Raw genomic sequence first — 22,328 nt, forward strand, 5'->3', positions numbered from 1 at the left:
TTATGTAGTGCCCAAGTTCAAGCATCATTAAGAGGGCTATACTCTAGCCAAAGGTGGGCAATTAATTTTCACATGGGGCCACATAAAAAAATTTGTTTTTTTTAAAACAAGTTTTATTGATTTTTTCTTTCACATACATATTTTATGAACAGAGTATTGACCGAATCATATCTTATACAACTTGCCACATCCAAATACAATTTTCATATTTCAATTTCTGCTAAAATATTCTTTTTCCCTACTTTTTAATCTTGTCTTAATACCTTCTATACTTATTATATAAACATTATCACCATCTGCCCTTCAAATCCTAATTTCTTAACATTATTTCAATTAATTATCTTATCTTATCTATTGTTAATCATACATATTCTCTTTTAACTTTCATATTAGTTCATTCTTCATTCTAATAAGTTTGAGTATACTCAGGGTTGCTCTTCTACCATTCCATCTCCCTTATTTTACAACAATCCTTCTCCTCCTCCTCTCTTTCCCTTCCCTCCCTTCTTCTACCCTTTTCTACTTTCTTCTTTCCTTCTATCCTTCCCCTCCTCTCCTTCCCCTTCCTTTCCCCCACTCCTTCTTTCTTCCTCCCTTTCTAACCTTCTCTCCTACTCGTTTCCCCTCCCTTTCTTCTTCTCCTTTTCCCTTTCTTCTGTTCCTCTCTCTCCTTCCTCTCTTCTCCCCTCCTATCTACCCCTCTACTCCTCTTTCCATTCTCTCTCCATTGTTGTATGTTTCAATTCAATATTTTCCAAAACGGTATCCGAGCAACCCCGATTTTTCCTCCATTTATTGAATATGTTTCTCAAAATCCCCATCACATTTTTTGGTTATTAACAATGTATTTCAGCTTATTCCATTCTTACATTGAAATCTTTTAACTTAATTAACCTTCCACCTCTTATTTTCCTTAATTCCTAATTTCTTATTCTAACATCAATTAGTTATTTTACTTAATCATTTACAACATATTTTTTCTAAATCCCCATCACACTTTTTAACATTTCAATTTTATCTCTTGCTTTAAGCCAATTTACCACTTCATATTTCATCTGCTAATCCATTTTACATTAAACAATATATATCATATTTACTTCTTACCTACAGTAATTAATGTTAACTTTTTTCTCTTGATCTAAGTTGCACTTAATGTTTTTCTCTCTTAATTTTTGATAAGTAAATCACTATCCACCCTTAATTCCTAATTTCTTATTCCAACATCAATCAGCTATTTTATTATTTCATCATTTGCAACCTATTTTTTCAAAGTCCCCATCACACTTTTTAACATTTCAATTTTATATCTTAATTTGTTATTTTCATAATTAAACCAGATTACATTTCATATTACATCTGCTGATCCATTTTACAATAAATAATATACTTCATCTTGTTTGCTTCTTACATACAATTTCTACTATTAATACAGTTCCCTTAAATCAACTAATATACGCTTTATCACTTTATTTCCCTTCCTTCTCTCCATTATTCTTCCCCTTTTAACCATTTTCTTTTGATCTCTCCAAAATTCCACTTCTTAATATTTTTCTCCCTTTCTCCCTTTCTTTCTTCTTCTCCTTCTCCTTCTCCTTCTCCTTCTCCTTCTCCTTCTCCTTCTCCTTCTCCTTCTCCTTCTCCTTCTCCTTCTCCTTCTCCTCCTTCTCCTTCTCCTTCTCCTTCTCCTCCTCCTCCTCCTCCTCCTCCTCCTCCTCCTCATTATTATTATTATTATTATTATTATTATTATTATTATTATTATTATTATTATAATATCTATATTTATATTTATTGTATCTTTCCCCCTGAATCCTTTCTCTAACTTTTAAGACTGTTACTCTCATAATTCTCCCCCTGTTTTGACCCAGTCTTTTCCCATTTCCTTCTCTTCCCTTCTTTTTGGGGGGATATTTCCCCCTATCCTTTCTTTTTTTGTCACTGTCAATCCCAGTGTAATTATCTATCTTTTTATCTTCAATTATTTTCTCTTCAACATTGTATTCTTGCTTCTCATTTATATTCTCTTTTTCCTTTTTTGTGTATTCTAACCAGGCTTCTGCTTCTTTATTACCTTTAAATGCTTCACACACATTTTTAAGCATCTCCATTAATTTGTCATACTCCCAAAGCTCCATATTGTCAATTCATTTTTTTAAAATATTTTAATTTATGTTTAATTAAGATTCAAATCCATGTAGTCTCTTCTTTAAAATTTCCAAATAATATCCAGTTCACATGTTTATCTAGTCCCCACAGCTGGATTAACACCTGTCTGGAAAAAGTAATAGAAAATGAGAAGGTGAAGATCTTGTGGGACTTTCGAATACAGACGGATCATCATTTGGAACACAACACACCAAATATCATAGTTGATGAAAACCGAAAAGTAAAATTTATTGACATCGCAGTACCAGGAGATGCCAGACTCGAAGTAAAAGAACTGGAAAAAATTGCAAAATATCATGACCTGGCCATTGAAACTACATGATTATGGATGAAACATGTCACAGTGATACCCAATGTCTTTGGGGCACTTGGTACCATGGCCAAGAATTTTATAAGATACATCAACAAATTGCAGCTTCCTGCAATAACACCAGCGGAACTGCAAAAACTGTGCTACTTGGAACATCGTACATCTTGAGAAGATACTTGGTTGATACCTAGGATACTGGCAGCAACCAATATCAACCATTAGCACCTGTCAATGATATTTGTGACACATTTTTAAATGATCAGTTGACTGAGTTTCATGTTTAATGAATAAAAGAGATAATAATAATTAACAAACCTTTCTTATACAATTAGTCTTTCTCTTATATTTCCATGTTTCTAACTTCTGTTTTTATTTTATTTTATTTTACTTTATTTCGTCAAACATGTATTTTATGATAGATACAACTGTAAATATAATTATAAATACATGAAAAGGATATGAATAAAAGAAAACATTAGGACAGGGACAGTAGGCACACTGGTGTGCTTATCCACGTTCCTTACAGACCTCTTAGGAATGGGGTGAGGTCTACAGTAGACAGTCTAAGGTTAAAGTTTTGGGGATTTGGGGAAGAAACCACAGATTCAGGTAGTGCATTCCAGGCATTGACAACTCTCTTACTGAAGTCGTATTTTCTGCAGTCTAGTTTGGATTGGTTTACCATGAATTTGTATCTATTGTGTGCTCTTGTATTGTTTTAGTTGAAGCTGAAGTATTCATTGGCTGGTAGGACATTGTAGCAGATGATTTTATGTACTATGCTTTGGTCAGACAGAAGACGGGGAAGTTCTAAATTGTCTAAGCCCAAAATTTCGAGTCTGGTGGCATAAGATATTTTGTTGTGAGCAGAGGAGTGGAGGACTCTTCTTGTGAAATACCTCTGGACTCATTCAATTGTATTAATGTCTGATATGCAGTGCAGGTTCCAGACAGATGAGCTGTATTCAAGAATTGGTCTGGCAAAAGTTTTGTATGCCTTAGTATGCAGTTCAATATTATCGGAAAAGAAGCTACACAAGATTAGGTTAACAACTTGGAACTTCCGGTTTAGTGTCGCGGCGAGACAGTCGGGGAAATAGCGGGCTCTGATGAGCCCTGCGAAAACCCCGGCTGCCAAACCGCCGCCGATGGGTCTTTGGACCGAACCTGTCTTGCAGGGATGGGGGAAGAAGAGGGACACCTTGGATGACTGAGAGGAACAGGCAAGATCCTCAGAGGTCAGAGGGAACCCTCTGTGAGTTGGCAGCGGGGGGCGGTAGCCATGGCGGCTGCCACGAAGCTGGGACAACCGGGCAAGAAAAGTGCTGGAGGAAAGCGGAGAAAAATGGAGCTCTTTGAAACCGGGTGAGTGACAACAGCCCAGGCTTGTAACAATGTTTGGAGCATTATTAATAATGAGAAGATCCCTAGCCTAAAACAGCGGCTATGCAACAAAGGGGCTTTGGAAATTTTTTTAAAACTACAACTTTAAAGAGACAAAGACCCGAGAAACAACTAATTTTGGAACTGAACTAAGAGAATTAATCTGAAGATATGGTTAAAAGACTAAACACTTTAAAATTTTGAATTGGATTTTAAAAAGAAAAAAGATTTGATACTTTTTTAATTAAAAGAAGAAATAAATTGGATGGTTATATAATAATAAATAAAATGGAGTCCTGCATGACTAATGGAAAATGTGGATTATAGAGAGACACCATCTGGCGTAAAGAGGAACTTTGTAACTTCCCTTTGTTATGGGAAACTCTGAACTTTACAGATAAAAATTACTGAACTCTGTGGAGGAGGATTTTTTTTTCCTGTATGTAGGCAGTTTGATTATGGTGAAAAGAAAAGAAATCTACAATGGAACTCCTACAGTTGAAATAATAATAATTTAAATGCTGGTGCAAGAATAGAAGGATTAAGCGCAGCCTCAAAAGAAAAAGATTTGATATATCATATCCGGAATAAAAATAAGAAAAGAGAATTAACTTGATTTATGGAGAACAAAATTAAAAACTTGGAAAATGGAAGGAAATATATGTTTGCAGGTGAGGAAATGAAGATAATGTGATTAAAAATAAAGTAAAGATGGATTGTAATAATAAAAGGGAGGTTTTTATAGAAATCAAGAATATTAAAAGAAATTAATTAATACATGTAAAGATATGCTTGATGCAAGAACTATGTTTTAATGTCAAAATGTTAAGAAAAGAATAAGGATAAATATGAGTAATTGAAAATGTTAAAAGGAATTTATAAATACAGTTAAAGATATGTTTTAAGCAAGTCTCAATGTTAAAATGTCATGAATGTCATGGAAAAGAATACAGAAAAATAAGATTATGTGAAAAAGCAATGCATAGATGGATGGAAACAACAAAGAAAGGTTTAAGTAGAGATTGATAGTTAAACCAACTATGAATATACTGTGTTTAACAGCCAAAAAGTTATAATATGCTGTGTTGAACAGCCAAAAAAAAAAAAAATGATTATGCTGTGTAACAGCCAAAATAAAACTGAATATGCTGTGTAATGGCCAAAAAACCAAAAATGAATATGCTGTGTTTAACAGTCAAAAAAATGGAATATGCTGTGTAACGCCCAAAAAATAAGAATTAATAGGCTGTGTTTAACAGCTGAATAAGAAAGGGTATGCTGTGTAACAGCCAAAAAAATTAAAAAGGATATGCTGTTTCAACAGCCAAAACAAATGGTTGTGCTGTGTTTAACAGTCAAGAAATAAAAATGATTGGTTTAACAACAAAGATAAAGACAATAACGCTGAGTTTCTTTAGGAAAATATAAAATGAGGTGAGATAATTAAAGTGAGGAGGTGTATGTTGAGAGTGAGAGTTAAGATAAAATGAATAAGTTAGGTTTAATAATAGAAATAAAGAATATAAATTTTGAGTTTAATAGTTAGAAATAAAATGGGTATGTTGAAATTAAATAGTTTTGGAATGTTTAATATAATTGTAAGATTTATATTGTTAAAATATATCCATCTAAGCAAATGAAAGAGAAAAATGGATTGATAACTGGTTAGGATTTAAGATTTAAGTAACGGGTTTTTGGGGATAATGGCATAGTTACATAGACAGATTTGAGGGAAATACTTGTTTAAAATATTTAGTTATGTTAATTGAAAAATAAGATTTGTTAATGATTTGCTTTAATATGTGACTGGAGCAAAAGCTTCGTTTTGAAAAGAAGTGTTTTATGTTTTTGTTTTAAAAATAAAAAAAATTATTAAAAAAAAAGATTAGGTTATCAACTCTTAACGCTTTTTTAGCAATGCTGTTACAGTGAGCTCTGGCACTTAGATCATTTGAGATGAGTACTCCAAGGTCTTTTATTTATTTATTTATTAAATTTTTATACCGCCCCCTCTCCCGAAGGACTCGGGGCGATGAACAGCCAGAATTAAAAACACACAATACAAATATTAAAATACATTAAAATGAAATTAAATTATCTTTGGCTTCTCCAATTTAAAACCCCTTACCCATAAAATTCCCCAATTAAAAAAATTTTTTAACCCAGCCCAGCTTGCTGAAATAAAAAAGTCTTCAGGGCCCGGCGGAAGGTCCAGAGGTCTGGGATTAGTCGCATCCCTGGGGGTAGCTCATTCCAGAGGGCAGGTGCCCCCACAGAGAAGGCTCTTCCCCGGGGGGTCGCCAGCCGACATTGCCTGACAGACGGTACCCCGAGGAGGCCCTCTCTGTGGGAGCGTGTTGGCCGGTGGGAGGTTATCGGAGGCAGAAGGTGGTCTCGTAAGTAACCGGGTCCTAAGCCATGGAGCGCTTTGAAGATGAGAACCAACACCTTGAAGCGCGCTCGGAAGACCACTGGAAGCCAATGCAGCTCACGCAGGAGAGGTGTCACGTGGGAGCGCCATGTCGCCCCCATAAGTACCCGCGCGGCCGCATTCTGCACCAGTTGGAGCCTCCGAGTGCTCCTCAAGGGGAGCCCCATGTAGAGAGCGTTGCAGTAGTCAAGGCGGGAAGTGACGAGGGCATGAGTGACCGTGCATAGGGAGTCCCGATTCAGAAAGGGGCGCAACTGGCGTATCAGGCGAACCTGATAGAAAGCCCCCCTGGCCACGGCCGTCATATGCTCTTTTAAAGACAGCCGTGCATCCAGGAGGACACCCAAGTTACACGCCCTCTCCGTGGGGGCCAATGTCTCGCCCCCAATAGTCAGCGATGGCACCAGATGACTATATCTGGACGCCGGCAGCCACAGCCACTCAGTCTTGGAGGGATTGAGTTGGAGCCTGTTCCTCCCCATCCAGACCCGTATGGCCTCCAGGCACTGGGACATCACTTCAAGGGCATCGTTGGGGTGGTCTGGGGTGGAGATGTACAGCTGGGTGTCATCAGCGTACAGATGGCACTGCACCCCAAAACCACGGATGATCTCGCCCAGCGGCTTCACATAAATGTTGAACAGGAGAGGTGAGAGGACCGACCCTTGTGGCACCCCACAAACCAAGTGCCTTGAGGTCGACCTCTGCCCTCCAGCCAACACAGACTGCGACCGGTCGGAGAGATTGGAGGAGAACCACTGTAAAACAGTGCATCCCACTCCCAACCCTTCCAACCGGCGCAGCATGATACCATGGTCGATGGTATCAAAAGCCGCTGACAGGTCTAATAGGACCAGAACAGAGGAGCAACCTCTGTCCCGAGCCCTCCAGAGATCATCAACCAACATGACCAATGCCGTTTCCGTGCTGTACCCGGGCCTGAAGCCGGACTGGAATGGATCTAGATAGACAGTTTCATCCAGGTACTGCGGGAGCTGTCGCGCAACCACACTCTCAACAACCTTCGCCAAGAAGCGAAGGTTGGAAACTGGACGATAGTTTGCTAAAACAGCTGGGTCCAGAGAAGGCTTCTTGAGGAGGGGCCTCACCACCGCCTCTTTCAAGGTGGGAGGCAAGAATCCCTCACTTAAGGAAGCATTTATAATCCTCTGGAGCCAGCCTCGTGTAACCTCCCGGGTAGCCAGCACCAACCAGGAGGGACACGGGTCCAATAAACATGTGGTTGCGTTCAACCTCCCCAGCATCCTGTCCACATCCTCGGGAGTCACAGGGTCAAACTCATCCCAGATAACCGTCTCAAGACACACCTCGGACAACCCGCCTGTACCTACCCAGTCAGAGTCCAAGCCTTCCCGAATTTGAGCGACTTTACCGTGCAGATAATGCACAAAATCCTCAGCACGACCTTGCAAGGGGTCTTCCTGCGCTCCCAGATGGAGAAGGGAGCGGGTCACCCTAAACAAGGCAGCTGGGTGATTTTCTGCCGACGCGATAAGAGCGGAAAAGTAATTACACTTCGCCGCCTTTATCGCCACTAAGTAGGTCTTGATATAAGACCTCACTAGTGTACGGTCAGATTCGGAGCGACTGGCCCTCCAACTACTCTCTAGGCATCTTTTCTGGCATTTCATCCCCCTCAGATCCTCGGAGAACCAAGGAGCTGGGCAGATTCGGCGCCGGGTCAGAGGCCGCAAAGGCACGACCCGATCTAAAGCACCAGCGGCCGCCCTATCCCAGGCGGCCACCAGGTCTTCCGTCGAGTCACGCGCCAGAGTCTCAGGAAATGGCCCAAGCTCCATTCGGAGCCTGTCAGGATCCATCAGGCGCCTGGGGCAGAACCACCTGATCGGTGGTTGACAGAGTGAGGGTCATCTGTTAGGTCGTATTGGTCCAGCTTGTATTTTGTGTTCTGATTTTTTTTGCCAATGTGAAAGACAGAGCATTTGTTGGTTGAGATTTGGAGTTGCCAATTGTTTGACCATTCTGACACATAGTCAAGGTCTTTTTGTAGAGTAGCAGCATTGTCAGTGGTGTTGAATAGTTTTACATCATCTGCAAAAAGAACGCAGTTGCTTATAATATGATCACAAAGGTCCTTTATATACAGTATAAAGAGTGTGGGTCCTAAAAGGCTGCCTTGGGGGACACCACTGTTAACAGGTGCAGGGTTAGATAAGGCATTCCCTATTGTGACTACTTGCTGCCTGTTTGATAGGAACGCAGCTATTCACCTATGCAGGAATCCGGAAATGCCATAAAGATTTTAGTTTTAGAAGTAGCTTGTCATGTATCACTGAATCGAAGGCTTTACAGAAGTCTATATAAATTGCATCTATTGATTTACCCTGGTCGAGTTTTGAAGTCCATATGTTTTTGCTGTGTAATAGTTGTGGATTGCAGGACAATTTTTTTCTAAAACCAAATTGTTTGTTAGAGAATAGGTTGTTAGTCTCTAAATAGAGGGTAATGGATTGGTTTATGATTGATTCCATGACTTTTCAGGTGACACAACATAGTGAGATTGGTCTGTAATTATCAACTAGGCTGGGGTCACCCTTTCTGAAGATAGGGATGATTGTGGCTAGTAACTATAAGTTACGTAAGGAGCTGGTTCTGAAAGATATTTCGTAGATTATGCTAAGTGGTTCTGCTATGGTGGTTGAGAGCCTCTTTAGGAAATAGGCACATAATCCATCAGGGCCAATCGATAGAAATGGTTTTAGGTTGCATAGTGCCTTTTCAACGGCATCTTTTTTTTTTTTAATTTGATTTATATGCCGCCCTTCTCCGAAGACTCAGGGCGGCTTACAATGTGCTCAGCAATAGCCTTCATCCTTTTGTATATTTATACAAAGTCAGCTTATTGCCCCCACAAACTGGGTCCTCATTTCACCTACCTTAGAAAGGATGGAAGGCTGAGTCAACCTTGAGCCTTGGCGAGATTCGAACCCTGCAGTAATTGCAGGCAGCTGGTCTTAAGCAGCTTAATAACAGGGTGCCTTAAACCCTAGTACTACCAAGGCTCTTCTGTGAAATCAACATATAGAAGATCATTGTGAGTAGTTGTGGTACGATTGGGAAATGAGGGGCATGAGCCATTGCTGTTTACAAAGATTGAACCGAAGAATGTGTTGAAGAGGTTGGATTTAATGGTTTCATCATTACAGTATTTCCCGTTTGGTCCTTTTAGTGGTGGGATGAATCTTGAGTCTTTAAGTTTGTTGTTTACGAAATTGTAGAAGCCCCGGGTGGATTTAGTGCGTATTAGGTTTTCCTCTTATTTGCTGTGATAACTGATGCATTCTGCCTTTATCTGTCAGCATACATTTTTTTAAAAAAGTTTTTTCATTTTTATTTTTCATCAACATATTTAAATGTACAGTCTCTTATCCATCATTAATCATTATTCATTCATCTTATCTTTTTACTTTCATTTGTTAATTGTTTGGGACTGCTCTTTTACCATTTCCTCTCCTTTATTTTACCACAACCTTTCCTCTTCCTCTTCCCTTCTCTTCCTTCTATTTCTTTCTACTTTCCTCATTTCTCCTCTCCTTCCCTTTTCTACTTCCTCTTCCCTTTCCCCACTCCTCTCTTCTTCCTCCCTTTCTAACCCTCTCTCCTACTCTTCTTTCCCCTTCCTTCTCCCTTGAGAGTGGAGACAGCAGCCAGATGTGGGTTATGCTCATTGGTCAAATGTGGACTGAGCCTGTCAATTAATTATTAAATCCCGCCCCTATTCCTAGGGATTCTAGCTTTTTTGCTCAGTCGTCAGACTGGACAGTTGTGTGGAAAGTGTGCTCTATCTGCTTTTCAGCGTTAGAGTGTTATTTCTGCTTAATTTCTTCAGTTCTTTTATCTACTGAACATTTTAATTTAATTCACCTATACTTCAGAAGATTCTTAGGACATCTGAGGACGTTTTCTACTTTCAGCATCAGAAAACATCGTTGAAACTGGTCAGTTAATCATTTCCTTGGAGCATTCCGCTCCCTTAAGGGGGCGGGGGGTTTAATTTTGCCTTTATCAGCAGAAGCTATTTTAAATGTAAAAAAAAAAAAACCAATTGTTGAGTCTTGCGCTCACCTTGTCACAGCTAATTTAAGCTGACCATTAAAGTGGAGTTTCGCACTCCCTCATGCTAACCGCTTGTCGGCCACTGAATAAAGTCACAGCTTTACAGATTGTTGCTACAATCTTTACATCAAAGTCGGCTTTGACGCTTTTAAAAACAGCCTCCCTTTGGTGCTGCTGACTTTAACTGATTTCAGCTGTTTAGCGCTGAAATGTGGCTAAAAATTTAGCCGAAAAGAGGAGTCTCACGCTCCCAAGATCATCTAAAAACCTTTTCTAACATAAATTGATTTCAGCTGCTTAGAGCTGAGTTGCGGCTTCAAATCTAGCCGAAAGAGGAGAATCACGCTCCCAATATCAATTTACGCTCCCAAGAGCAATTAAAGCCTCATTTAATAATTATTCTACATAGGTACTTATAGTTACCTTAACGGCTTTTAACTGTTGGAATTTTATCTCTGCCTTACAGTTGAGCCTCGCGCTCACATTGACAGTTGAGCCGGTTGCCATTTGAATACCGGCAATAACTCAAGTTCCATTCCTGAGAGCCTCCAGCCTATCAGGCTGTGCCAGTTGAGTGCTGAAACGCCATTTTGATTACTGGCGCAGCTAGAATTTTACATTTACCTGAGAACATTAAACATATTAGCCTTTATCTATCCTTTCAAACTATTGAAAAATAATAAATATTTTAAATAACTTACATCTTACTGATTATAGATTTGGTCTGATTCCCAATCTATTATTATGCCTAAAGCTATCTCAAAATCCAAACATGGCCGAAAGGCCACAGTAAGAGAGCAATCACAGGCTTCATTTAGGGAGGATCATAATCAGAAACAAAAGGAATGTGTACTTCCTATGCGCACAACCGCAAAACATTCTTTGGTGACTCCCAGTGCTGTCATCAGTCAGGACAAGACTGTTAAAAATTCACGTAAAAGAAATAATTATACTGACTCTAAGGTTTCTTAGTTCAATCATCTGAAGTTTGGGGTTCTAATCCCGTTATGGGTACAACCACTACTGAGGAGTCTAGCGCTCCCACGTTCTCAGTGCTTAATGCACCTACATCCTCTGTTCCTATCCAAACTTCTAATGAAGTGGACCAGGCTCGAGATCAAGCGCAAATCAATTGGCGCACAGAGGACATTCAACATATGATTAATATGGATGATGCTATTTCACTATAGCCATAAACTTTTGCATTTGAGGAGTTATCTCGCTCCCTGATTCTTGCCGCTTGTCGGCAGTTTTAAGAAAGCGCAGAGTTTTTCCCTGCTATTTTAAACTGCCTCACAGCTGATTGAGGCTAATTAACATTTTCGACTACGAGGCTTGACTTTCTCTGGCTATCTCCGTTTATCAGTGCTTTGATTATTTGGCCAAATTAGACTGTTTAAGACAGATCTGCCTTCATTTGAGACTGAGAAGTGCTTCAGTTTTTGACAGTTATGCCAGCTCGAGTTCTTAGGTGACTGCTCAGCCGCCATTTTGTTTAAGGGCAAGGGCACAGTTTTTTTCTATCAAGCCTCCAATCCTTAGTTCTGTACTGGCTATAAGCATATTCTGTCCTTATAAACTAAGACCTCCACATCTGGCTACTGGAAATGGTGTTGGAGATATAATTTACATCTATAACATGTTTATATTAATTTAAACTACTTTTAAATTTACGTTGACCTATTACAGGGCTGATAAAATTTTAGGGGGTCCTTTCAACCTGATTGATTAATTAAGGCCAGTCATGCCTAAGGCTCTGGCCAAGTCAAAATTAGTGCCACAGTGTGAGAGCAGTCAGTGGATTCTAAAATGGAAGCTTCCAAGCATACACAAGGGGAAGGAGTAGCAATTAAGCCTTGTTCTGAGGCTCTTCCTAAGCGCAAGGAGAAGCTACTAAGAAAAACTATTGGCAAAGATAAAGGCACTGGCTCTGCCCCATTGGCTATAATGGTTGGGTCTCCAGGAGAATGTAGACATGCCTCCTCTCTGACCCAGGATCACATGTCAATACAAGATTTCCCACTATTAGTTGAGCCATCTGATTTATGGGGATCTCCTCCTCCTGTTTGAAGTAACAATAATGTGGAGTCTAGCACTCCCACTCTTACGGTGGCACAGTTTGTGGATAGCTAGCTCTGACAGTTTTCAGAGTTAGACTGTTTTCTTTCATACCTGATTGTTTGGATTTGACCTTGGATGTCGTACTTGGCTATTCTTTGTTTGCTGGACATCCTTTCATCGAACTGGTAAGTTTCTGTATGTTGCTGGAGCTTTCCGCTCCCGTGGGTGGCTAAAAATCACCGGCTTTGCCAGTGGAGCCCTGCATTTTAAACAGCGACTTCTCTTTGCGGAGTCTTGCACTCCCCACGGTCTTTGGGCAGCCATTTTTGTCACTGCCAGCCGCATAACTGTTAGTGGAGTTTTTCGCACTCCCTGTCTCTCGCTGCTTGTCAGCCTTTCACTCAGGCACAGCTTTTCTCCAGCAGACTCAATAGAGCCGCTTCTCAGCTGTTTGAGACTAGCTGCCAGGTTCTGAGTGGAGTCTTTGCGCTCCCTGACTATCACCGCTTGTCGGTTCTTTTCCTCCAGGTTCTGATTCTCTCCTGCAGAAATGAACAAAGCTCTGCCCGCTGTCACTATTAACCGCTTCTCAGCTGATTGACCTTGCCGCCGGCTTCAAAGTGGAGTTTTCGCGCTCCCTGTGGTTTGCCACTTGTGGTCACATCACAAGGGCTTGGTGATATGTAAAATCACCCTAATTTATACCTGCTCGACTCTTTGACTTCTCTTACTGGTCCGCATCTCAGCTGTTTGACATTGCTGTTCTGATCAGTAACGGAGCTTTGTGATCCCTGAGTTGGCAGTTCTGGCCGCCATTATGTTTAGGGGCGAGGCGACACATTGAGCTTCTCTCAGGCCTCCAGTCTTTCTGGCTGTGCCTGCTACCCTGGCCTAACCTTGCCTTCAGCCCTTTTGGCAGACATTGCTTCACCTTACAGGCTTGGGGTTAATTGCCTTCTCTTTTCTCTGTTGCTGCCTCGCATATTTATCTCAGAATACATCTAGAATTTGACATTCCCCTGATACAGGACTGCCTTGCTTAACATGGAGTCTATTTTCCACTTCTTGGGTGTTATATGGCCTATCATGCCTAAGGATCTGGACAAGTCAAAACATGGCCACCAGGCCACAGTAAGGGAACAGTCAGTTGCTTCCAAGCGTAAGATGCCAAGCATGTGCAAGGGGATGGAGTATCCATTAAACCTCAGGCTAAGTTTTCTGCTAGACGCAAGGAAAAGCTTCTATGGAAGCTTGTAGTCAAGGCCAAGGACAGTGGTCCTACATCATCTACAACAGCCAGGGTTTCTCCAGGGGAACGTAGACGTGACCTCTCTCCGACCCTAGATCAGATGTTGCTGCAAGACTTCCTGGTGTCAGTTGAGTCAGTTGACTTATTGGGATCTCCCCTACCTGTGGGGTATCAATGCTGTGGAGCAGGGCCGGATTTAGATGAAAAGAGGCCCTAGGCTATTCCACTTATAAGGCCCTTTCACCTATAATGAAAGTGTAATTTTAATTTTGCTAACAATTTGAATGTAGGCCCCTCTTGATCTTGAGGCCCTAGGCTGAAGCCTAGTTAGCCTATAGGAAAATCCGGCCCTGCTGTGGAGTATAGCACTCCAGCTGGGTTGGTGGTTCATTCACCTGTATCTTCTGCTCTGGTTCAAGCCTCTACAGAGGCCGGCCCAGCCTGAGACCATGATTCTACCCCTTTACGTCCAGAGGACATTCAATGTATGATTGCAGCAATGGGGCAACGATCCCTGTCGACTCATACTTTCTCGACTGCCAGACCGATTACAGTGTATTCGGTCCATTCGGACTATTCGGCTTCGCTGGACAGAGTCAATTTGGAAGATGCCCTCTCGCTTGCGGGCTCAGATTCTCCATCCGTCTCCTATGTCAGTAGACACTCTGTATCGGAAGAGATGGAGCCTCAGGAACCAGAGTTGTCGGAGGTTGAGGGCTTACCTCCGGATCAACCTGCATTCACGAGCCTATTTCCCCAGGCTCTGTTTAAGTCTCTTCTGTTTAACTCCTCAGCAGGACATTTCAGATGTCCAATTTACCATTCAGACACTGGCCTCACACAGCTTCTCTGTTAACATAGAGAAAGCCATCTGAAACTCTCGACTAGAATTCTTCATTTGGGAACTATGATTCTAGAATTATGGTTCCTAGATGACTAGAATTCTTCATTTAGGAACTATATTTGATTTAGTTGAAGGTAAATTTTTCCTCTACCCGGATCGTAACCCGGGTTGAGATCTCTTGTGGCCAGGGTCATAAAAGATAGAACGTTCAATGTTGCAGAAGCTGTGGATGCTCTACACTCCCCTTGGCCACAAGGTCTGTTGTACGCCTTTCCACCAATTCCTCTAATTCCGAGGGTAATTCGGAAACTAATACTGGAAAGGGCGGAAATCATTCTAATAGCGCCACATTGGCCAAGAAGGTCATGGTTTGCAGACCTCATGAATTTATCAGTGACTCCTCCTTGGAGGATACCATGTATCATGAATTGCCTCAGCCAGGGCGTAATCACACATCCGGAACCACAATGGCTACAGATGACCGCATGGCGGTTGAGTGGGATGCTCTCCAGCGAAATCACATTCCATCTCCAATAATTAGAACCATGCAGGCATCTAGGCGGTCATCAACACAACGAATTTATTCAGCAACTTGGCGCACATTTACATCTTGGTGTGAGACCCAAGGTTTTTCTGCTCTTCAAGCTTCTGTTTTGCAGGTACTGATGTTTTTACAGGCTGGTTTAGAAAAAGGACTTTCTCCCAACACTCTCAAGAGACAGGCGGCTGCTATCTCATCTATCCTGACATATAATTCCAATAATTCATTGTCACAAGTTCCCACGATTCGTCGTTTTCTCAGAGGAGCAGCTAACCTTTGTCCACCAGTAATACATCGATACCCTTCTTGGGAACTTTCAATTGTGTTGGATTCACTTATGGATTCGCCATATGAACCAATAGACTCTACCAGTTTACGTTTATTGTCAGAAAAAGTTGTTTTCTAGTCGCGATTACTTCGGCGCGACGTATTTCAGAACTTGCAGCATTGTCGGTCCGAGATGATTTATGTGTATTCCATGTAGATAGAGTGGTCCTCAGATTGGATCCTACTTTTATACCTAAAATTAAATCTTCTTTTCATCGTTTGCAGGAAATTGTTTTACTAGATTTTTATTCCTCACCTTCCAATCCATTGGAAAACAGATTACACATGTTGGATGTCAGATGGGCACTGAAGTTATACATCCAGAGGACGGCTGATATTCGTAGGACAGAGTTAATGTTCATTTCCTATCTTCCGGCTTCATTAGGAAATAAGGTATCTTCTTCGACGTTAGGTCGATGGATCCGAACAACGATTAAGATGGCAGACGAACTGCGATCTTTGCCTCCTCCTACCAAGGTGACAGCTCATTCCACCAGAAGTGCTGCAACTACAGCTGCTTAGGCTTCTAAGGCTTCATTGTCTGAAATATGCAGAGCAGCTACTTGGACCTCTCCTTCTCCATTTGTTAAACACTATAAATTAGATAAATTTGCCTCTGCAGAGGCTGATTTTGGGAGAAGAGTATTACAAGGTGTTGAGGTCAGGGAGGAGTTTTTCGGCCCAGACTGTTCCCTCCCATGAGTTGGGACAGTGAACTTGGGTATGTCCCACATCTGGCTGCTGTCTCCACTCTCAAGGGAGAAGGGGACGTTGGCAATGCCTGATACGCCCCTTCTCGTTGAGTGGAGACAGCAGCCAGTCCCACCCAGTATCAGTCTGGGCACTAAGAGTAAAATTTATCTAACAGTTTGTTTATTTTTTTCTACTTTCCACACTCAGAGTCTGTCTTCCTCCTTCACCAAAGCTGGAATCCCTAGGAATAGGGGTGGGATTTAATAATTAATTGACAGGCTCAGTCCACATTTGACCAATGAGCATAACCCACATCTGGCTGCTGTCTCCACTCAACGAGAAGGGGCGTATCAGGCATTGCCAATGTCCCCTTTTCTTCCTCTCCTTTCCCCTCTCTTCTGTCCTTCTCTCTCCTTACCTCCGTACTCCACTCCTTCCCTCTCTCTACTCCTCTCTCCTTTTCCACTCCCTTGTTAATTCCATTTTCAATTCAGTCTAAAATGGTATTTGAGCAGCCCCGATTTTCTATTTACATACATCTTCATTTTAAATTCTTTTTAGCTTTATAATTACATCTCTTCTATCATTCCTGTACATCATTAATCAATCTGCGTATCATGTGAGTACAACATTTTTGTGCCATCATCTTCAACATTTATCATCATTTTCTTAATGTGTACATTTATCTTTCCTCTTTCATTTAATTTTAACGTACTACAACATATTCTTCCCAAAATTCTTACTTTTACCGTATTTATTATCTATACTCATTTTCTATCCATTGATAAAATTTCCCCCATATATTGTAATACTCCGACTCTTCTTTCACTTTAATTGTCAATGTCAATCTATTCATTTCTGCACATTCCAATATTTTTTTAATTACCTCTCCCTTTGTAGGAGTTTTTTCTGCTTTCCAATTTAGTGCAAATACCATTCTTGCTGCTGTTATTACATGTATTATCAAATATATATTTTCTTTACTATACTTCTCTGATAGGAACAGATGGTTTAAAATCAATATATTGCTGTATTAATTTTTCCAACCATATTCTAATTTTTGCCCAATAATTTCTTGCTTCTGGACGTATCCACCACATATGATAATATGATCCTGGTATCTGATGGCATTTCCAACATTTAGCTGATTTATCTTTAAACATTTTTACCAATCTTTCTGGTGACATGTGCCATCTATAGAACATTTTGTACAAGTCTCTTTATATGCTGTGGCCATTGTTAATTTATAATTTCTTTCCCATAATTGCTGCCATTTATCTAACTCAATTGTATAACCAAAAATTTTTGCCCATGCTATCATTGTTTCTTTAACTTGTTCTTCTTCCAACTTTACTCTAAGTAAATAATTATACAATTTCCTAATCATTTTCTCATCTGTTCCTGTATCTCATCCAATACTGTCATTTCCAAGTAAAAACCATATAGCTTTGCATCTTTTTAATATCTTGATTGTATTTGCAGCTGAGTATACCACTCCATTTCAATTCCTTGTTCATCTAGTTCTTGTTTTGTTTTCAATTTCCCTGTTGCTGATAAAATATCTTTATATCTTATAATGTTTCCCATTTTAATGGGAAATATTTGGGTATACTAATACTTCCATTGTTGAAAGCCATGTTGGTATTTGTCACGTAAAATGTCTAACTTACATATGCTCCTATTTCCCTACGGTCTAGCAAGGGTTAACACAACTACACAACCCATCACTCCCATAATCCCACCTTACCTTGACTCCTCCCCCTGGGTACAAAAGACTGTCCACATGGATACCAAGCCAGTTCCAACTACATACCTGAGAAGAGAAGACAAAGGTCAGTTACAAGTGTATACTTAGGCCTATGATATATTTATGCCTACAAATAAATATATAATATAGATTTAAATCTATATGTAGACATTTTCTACATACACTGCATTTAGCCCCCTATAATCAGTACGGAGATGAAGAGTCTCATCTTTCTTGTCCCGGAACAAAACTGGGGCTGCAACTTATGGCCTTGCTGGTTGGATAAATCCATGTTTTAAGTTCTTGTCTTTGTGCGAAGCTCTCCTTGCTCACGTGGAGTCATCAAGTAAAGTTTAGGCTTCAGGAGTTTAGCTCCCAGAAGAATTTCAATACTGCAGTCCATGGGGTGGTGGGGCAGGAGCGCATCAGAGCCTTTCTCATTAAACACATCTCTCAAGTCCCAGTACTTCTTTGGGATTTTGGATTCACTTATTGAGCGATCCCGAGCAGCACCCAGCTTCCTTTGCCCTTTGTTTCTCTCACTGCTAGGTTTTGGGATATTTTCCTCTTCCTTGGCCACTTTCTGCTGAATCTTTAAAAGCCCACTTCTCCAATTCTCTCCAGAGTTCCATTTCTACAGCCAAGACAGTCCAAGTAGGAGGGAGCTCTCCACCCCTGGCACCACTATAAAACTCAGAATTTCTTTATGCTTTCCCATTCTCATCTCTACTGGTTCACTTATAAAGTGAACTGGGCCCCCTCCGGCTACAGTCCCATCTAACTGGCTCTCAGCCATTTGAATCTCAGTCCCAGCTTTTCAATGACTTCAGGGATGACTATGCATCTAGTGCAGCCCAATAAAGCCAGCATCCTCCCTTGGGCCCCCAAAGAGGGCACCACTAACTCCACAGGGAGGGTTACATGGGTCACCCACTGATTTACCAGGGGATCATCATTGCCATCACTGTCAGCCTCACCCGAATTGGTCAGAGTTCCCAACCACTCAGAGCCAGGAGGGGTGAATTCTATGACTTCCAGACCTTTCAGTACTGTCTCTCAGGTCCTTGGAGCTGGTTTTGTTGCCTCCTCCCTTGGGGTTGTCATGGCGCTGAGGTTGGGTCTGCTGGATTGGTATGCTGCAGCTTGGCGCCCCTCCCCCCATGTTTGAGGCACAATATGCCCTGGGGTGTTTCTTATGTGTGGAAGGGAAGGACTCACCCCATCCACCGGTCCTCCAGTTTTGGTCCTAGGCAAGGTCGATTTCTACTTCTGCCACCAACGTATACCAGCATTGTAAGGTTTGTGGGGCTCTGTGCGAGATGTAGGTGTGGTAGATGTTGTCATTGAGGCCATCTTTAAAGCAGTCAATGAGGATGTTTTCAGACCATGTGGCCAACTGGCATGCCAACTCTCGAAACTCTTGGCCACTGATCATTGCCTTTTGGTGATGGTCTTTATCTGGATATTAGACTTCTGCTCAACCAGTGGATCTTCAAACCATTGGCGAAGGGCTGCTATAAAGTGGTCATAGTTCTGCAGTTGGGGGGCATTGTCATTGTGGAGGGAGACCATCCACTTTGCTGCTGCCCCATCCAGGGCCATGGTTACTCATTTTATCCATGCTTCTGCTGTCTCCAGTTCAGTCCCATACTTCTGCATGTAGTTCCAGACTTTCACCAGTAAGTACCCCAATTGCTCAGGATCTCCCCCATACTTAACATCCAAGGCTGGGACCTTTGGGGTGATGCCTTTGAGGAACGCTTCCTGCAGGTGGAATGGTTTGCACAGCTTGGTCTGGGGCACCCCAGGATCCTTGAGAAGCTGCCTGTGCAAGAGGCTCTTGGGCTCTTCGACTCTTCCTAACCTGTTGTATCAGGAACAGAGCCTGGTTCAGCATGGCTTCCTCTGGGCTTCTCTCCAGGGGTGGGGTCTTCCCTTTGCCCCATGCCCCTTGCCCATCTGAGCCTGATGTGCTTCTCGCTGAAGTCCAGCTCTTCTTGCCATTCTGCCTCACCTGGAGTCTGGTGTGGTTTAGTGGGAGAGCTGGCCATAGCGCCAATTTCCTCCAGCTCACCCCTGTGGTTGGACATTAGATGCTTGGTCCCCACGGTAGACTGCTAGTATAGCTTGCTTAATGTCAAGGTTGCCTCTGTTCATATCCTAGGAAAAAAAATCCTTGGCTGCATAGATTTAGAGAAAAGTACTTTTACTAGGAACAAACTGAAAGCAAACAGTTTCAAACAAGCTATGAGGGAAAATGTGTGAACACATCAACTTCAAACACAGTATACAGCCCAATCCCCTTGTAGCTAGGCAACCGCATACCAGAGCCAATGGACTTGGCCTTGGAAATAGCAGCAAAGCTGCAATGTAATCTTCTCCCTATTTCCTCCCCACTATTCTATGGCAGCAAGCAGCAGGCTGGCTGACATATACTTTCTTTTCCCACCTTCTTTTTGTTTTGTTATATTTTCTTGGTATTTACTGCTGTTTATGCTGAGATCTGTAACTAAGTGTGGACTTCTGTGTGGAGTCCTGTGTGGACTTCTGTTGTTGTGCCAAAGCAAAGTTCCACCAGCTCTTTGCAAATAGCTTTCTAATACATCTTACTTTTGGTTGACCCAAGTATTGTGTAAATTTGTTACACACAAGTTGGCACCCAATGTGGGCTTCCAGAATGGCATCTGGGAAGCCTGGAGGCAAACCCCTTGGAAGGAAGGCATGCCCTTCTGATTTCAGCAGTCAAACTGAGGGAGGCAATGACAGGTCCAGTGCCCATGAAGGAATGCATACATCAAGTAGAGGTCAACAAAGAAGTAAGAAACTAAAAAGAAAACTTGAAGTGATAAATCCCATGGAATAAGCCACCATGTAACTTTGGGCATGGACCCAGGTAAGGTAAATTACCTGGGCAGTTGGGGGAGTTGGTTGTGTAGGACTGTGGTGAATCCTGAGTCCTGTGAGCGTGTGTGTGAGATGCCCCAAGGCTCATAAAGAGTGGTAAGGTGAAATAATTGTGGAGTTCAAGCTTGCGTTTCCAGAAGTTTCCAGAAGTTCGTGAGAGCCCTGGCCAGGTGCAAACAAAGTGTTTGGATATATGAATGAAGGTCTCTATAGATCATGGTCTTTAAAAATAGGCCAGTGCCTGTTGGGAGATCTAAGACAGATAGAGAGGACACCTTCAGGTAGATAGTAACGATTCAGTACCTATGGAAATACACAACCAACAATGGGTGGAACTTTATGCAGTAAAATGATTCAGAAATTGGGGCTGACCAAAGAAGAAAAGGTTATTGTTCTTCCTACCCGGGATTTAGCAGGTAATAAAAAAAGTAAAGCCTGTCTAAATGGGAAGACTCAGATAATTTGTCTTGATCAATTTGATGTGATTTCTGTTCAAAATTCTTAGATGTGCCTCTATAATAATAGTATGAAGAAATGAATAGGATTGAATTGATTGTGATGTGTTTGGCCAGCCAGCAAATTAAGTAGCCTTCTCAGTTTGGGCTTAAAGCTGTGGGAAACAGTTAGGCAGTGGTTAGGGCCCTCTATCACATTTTTGATTGGAATTACTTCCCACTGCTTGGAGAACAAGCCACAGATTGCCCATGGAAAGAAAAAAGTGGAGATTTAAATGGACAAAACCTCCACAGGTCTGGAAAAATTGTTTAATGGTATGTGTGTATTTGTGTCTGTGTGTAGTCATTTCCAACACCTGGAGGGAGGATGAGACCTCTAATTATAGAACACAAAAAGTTATTTAGAAAATGGAGCTCCTTGGCTTGTGAAAAGATCCCTGAATTAATTATAATGATTGCTTTGCATGGAGAAAGCATGAAGTGAAATTATTGTATGTGAAATTGTTTATACAAGCAGTCTGATTGCAGTACAAATGTGTGAATAGGTTAATGGTAAACAAGTTGGTGTGAATGGTTGGTTGCCTGTGTGTTGACCCCCACCCCCAGAAAGAAAGGGGCTAATACTTTGATACCCTTTCTTACAGAGAAACAGTAAGTTGCAAGGTTTAGTTGTTGTTGTTGTGAAGTAAGTGGAAAGGCAATAGCAAGTGTTTGCAAGGAAAAGAAATGAGAAAGGTCCCATGGAGGATGTGGGAAATAAATTCATGGAAAAATGTGTGTGATTTACTGAAGAGAGAAAGAGAGAAACAGAGAAAATTATTTTGTTGAAAGGATGCTGAATGGAGAAAGGAGGTGAGATTTAAACAGTCATCAGCAAGTAATGCATTGGCCATTGCCAGTACAAAGGCTGAAGCAGCAAAAGCACAAGTAGCCTTTGCTGAACAAGAAATGGAAATGAAAAAGAGAGAGTTTGGTTAGAGACTGAAAGAATGCAGCAAGAGGCATCCCTGGAAATGCAGAAAGCCTTGTTAGAATCAAACCTAGAGCAGCTTGCCATAGAGAAAGAAGTAGAGGTTCCCACATCTGATGTGAGAGCCCTAGAAAGAGCTGTATATTCTG

General features: G+C 41.4%; 1 long non-coding RNA gene across 1 annotated transcript in view; it reads right to left on the reverse strand.

Annotated features, from left to right (window-relative positions):
- The window catches only part of LOC132709424 (uncharacterized), a 163,667-nt gene that overhangs the window by 20,427 nt on the left and 120,912 nt on the right, over window positions 1-22,328 (reverse strand). The window contains exon 2 of the long non-coding RNA XR_009620438.2: window positions 17,851-17,916. This is a non-coding gene — a long non-coding RNA (uncharacterized LOC132709424). The remainder of the gene's footprint in view (window positions 1-17,850; window positions 17,917-22,328) is intronic.

Source organism: Pantherophis guttatus, chromosome 4 (assembly GCF_059756535.1).
Source record: "Pantherophis guttatus breed Tessera chromosome 4, ASM5975653v1, whole genome shotgun sequence".
In the NCBI taxonomy this organism is placed as follows: Eukaryota; Metazoa; Chordata; class Lepidosauria; order Squamata; family Colubridae; genus Pantherophis; species Pantherophis guttatus.